Genomic DNA, 790 nt, shown 5'->3' with positions numbered 1-790 from the left:
AACCCTTTCCAGGATGAATCTGTTTGTTTTCCTAGCAGTCCTCAAAACTCTTCTCCAGCACCACAGCTCAAAGGCATCAATTTTCCTTGTATCCTACAGTTATTGTTCTAAAAAAATTGGTCAACGTTCAACCACTTTAGGAGGTAGCCTATGAACTGATGGTTCTAAAGGAAGTCTAAGCTGTACTGATGGCAGCTTGGAGAGAAATGAGATTTCTGGAATTGAGAGACCACAATAGATGGAATGCTGGAAGCACTCACTCATAAATGACAAGAAAATTAGAAGGTAGCGACCTGGTCAATCAACTGGAAGAGATCCATAATTGTGCCATTCCAAAGAGAAGTGATCCAACATAAGGTGGAAATAATAGAGTAAGACAATTCATAACATATACAAATACAATTTAGCCAAAGATAATTGTAAAAAGGCAACAGGAGACAGGATTCTGGAGCCAAGAGTAGATGGTGGAGCCCAAACTGCATGCGATTCTCAAAACCTACAAAGGAACAGCGTTGGGGCTATTCTATAACTCTGGACAAAGAAATTTCTTAGTGATGAGTGAAGAGACTATACAGCTTTTGGTGGAAAGGAGATTAGTATGCCAATGTTGATGCCATAGTTGTATCAATGGGTACAGAAGAAGAAATTGTTGATGCCAAATCAACTGCCTTACAGACATGTCTCTTTGGTTATGAACTAACTGATACCATCATGGTCTTCTGTGAATACTTCTAGCCTTAAGCTTAAAAGATTATAATGTTCAAAATTATTTGTTATACATTTGCTTAAA

The sequence above is a fragment of the Elephantulus edwardii genome, unplaced genomic scaffold (assembly GCF_000299155.1).
Source record: "Elephantulus edwardii isolate Elephantulus edwardi_28Jun2011 unplaced genomic scaffold, EleEdw1.0 scaffold00082, whole genome shotgun sequence".
Classification (NCBI taxonomy): domain Eukaryota; kingdom Metazoa; phylum Chordata; class Mammalia; order Macroscelidea; family Macroscelididae; genus Elephantulus; species Elephantulus edwardii.
Note: the sequence above shows the minus strand (reverse complement) of the source record.